At 39.7% G+C, this 1,974-nt stretch overlaps 1 protein-coding gene across 2 annotated transcripts in view; it reads right to left on the bottom strand.

The window, feature by feature from the left end:
- The window catches only part of LOC103374543 (Williams-Beuren syndrome chromosomal region 27 protein-like), a 6,258-nt gene extending 5,430 nt beyond the window's left edge, over nucleotides 1-828 (bottom strand). For both annotated transcript variants that reach the window (XM_008304647.1, XM_008304648.1), the window contains exon 1: nucleotides 796-828. The gene's annotated coding sequence lies outside the window, so the exon portion shown is untranslated. The remainder of the gene's footprint in view (nucleotides 1-795) is intronic.
- Nucleotides 829-1,974: the final 1,146 nt, after the last annotated feature.

Genomic DNA, 1,974 nt, shown 5'->3' with positions numbered 1-1,974 from the left:
ACCTCCCTCACAAGACCAGTTTGTGCCTGCACTCCCCCGCCTGCTTCTTTGGTGTCCTCACTCCTGTACCCAATGAAGTCCCCTTTATTATTGTGACCCTCCTCCTTTGTCGCATTTTGGGTCTGCTTCCTCAAACTTAGGAGCTCCCTCCTAACATAAAGTTTCACACTCGTAAAAGAGTCTCTGTGTCAGTCATTCTAGTGTAGAGGTTAAATGAAGAAACCAGTGTAGATTATCCTCTATAAGACTGTTTTTTTCCTCACACCGTCTCGTGCTTAGACATGTCAGCCAACTCAACAACTAAACTTCTTCAGCTGCTTCCTGACTTCCTGCTTACCGTTCACAGATATTTTATGAAACCAAACTACTACTTGACAGACTGAAAACCAAACAAAACAAAAAAATCCTATTACCCCCCACACAGCCTGCTATTGGCATCAACGCCCTGTCACACTTGAACTTGTTCTATGGCACTTATCCAGACTGTTTTTCTCCTGACTTGATCCTTGCTTCTGTTGTATCTGCTCTCAGATGTAAAGTCACTTTGCATAAAAGCGTCTACCAAATGAAACTGTGGAATCAATAGATATTTAATAACGTAAACAATGATTAGGCGCAGTACTAATGCAACAGTCTGTCTGTGATAAACGTCTGTATAAATTTATTTGAAGCTGTCAGTAATACAAAGTAGCTCAATGTATTTATTCAAGTACGATGTCTAATTATAGTTTTGAGGTGGTTGTACTTTATCTGAGTATTTTCATGCTATGCGCAGGAGTGTCAGTGTGTACTTACCTGTGTGCGAGTCAGCGCAGGTAGAGCAGGATTCAGGAGGTGAAGTAGCTTTATAAGCAGCACCGCAGAGTGTGAGCCGACCTGCTCAGACAGGCAATGAAGCAATATAAAGATATGGAGTCAAGCTGCCAACAATCACATTGAACACAAACATACACTTAAATGACTGCAAAGACATGCAAAATGCATCACATTCTGCAGCCTGGAGCTCCCTGTATCACCACCAGGCTTCATCCTTGCTCAGAAACACAACCTGATGCTTTTTTCAGTCCATCTCAAGTGTTGGAAATGTAGGAAATATAGATACATCAGTAAAGTGTGTCCTCTCCTGGAACCGTTCAGTCATTTGGATCAGCTGGAAGTAACTTTGTCTATATTTAAAATAACTTGAAATTTGTCCAAAAAGACTGGAAAAATGTTCAAAATGAATCAAACTGCTTGCAAAACTACTTAAAAATGGCCCAAAATTGACACCAAAGTTGCCCAACAATATTCAGTGTTTGTCCAGAATTACTTAAAGTCAGGGTTAGGGTGAAGATTTAAAGTTTGGCCTTGCGGGGTTTGTTGTTAATGGAGAGAAATCGAAATTGCAACTTCTGCAACTTCTTTCAAATGATCAGGCGCAGGACTTAACCAGTTCAAACACCTTAAAGAATGAAATCAGAGTTTTAAAAAGCAGATAAAGTGATTGTAGAGCAACAGGACGTCTGTACAAAATGTACGTTTACAGCTAACAATAAACACTTTTTTCAGTTACATTTAGGACGGAACAGGAAAAACATGATCTGATGTAATGCTGACTCCCTCATGAAACATCTGAGACTCAACAACAATGTCTGGACCTGTTCCAGAGGTTCCAACTTGTTGTGAAATGCTCCATACAAGAAATGAAACCTAAAGTTTGACTAGTTTTAAAAACTGAATAAATTAAATCATTGTCAGGAGACACGTTCCTTCACAACGTGTCCCAGTAGCAGCTGAACCAGAACATGTGAGTTGATGCTGATTAAAGGTGGAACTTGCTGGTAGGGTTTTGGTGTTCAAAGGGTTAATTTGAAACAGAAGAACCACCTTAAATCCATAAATGGTAATTAGACATTAAACTGTACAGTAGATTTCAGCAGGTTTATTTGACTAATGTCATTTACACAGAACTGACAGATCAATGTTCCTGTCACC

This window comes from Stegastes partitus, unplaced genomic scaffold (genome assembly GCF_000690725.1).
Source record: "Stegastes partitus isolate 25-593 unplaced genomic scaffold, Stegastes_partitus-1.0.2 Scaffold2278, whole genome shotgun sequence".
Taxonomy (NCBI): domain Eukaryota; kingdom Metazoa; phylum Chordata; class Actinopteri; family Pomacentridae; genus Stegastes; species Stegastes partitus.
The sequence above is the reverse complement of the archived record's forward strand: the minus strand, read 5'-3'. Positions and strand labels throughout refer to the sequence as shown.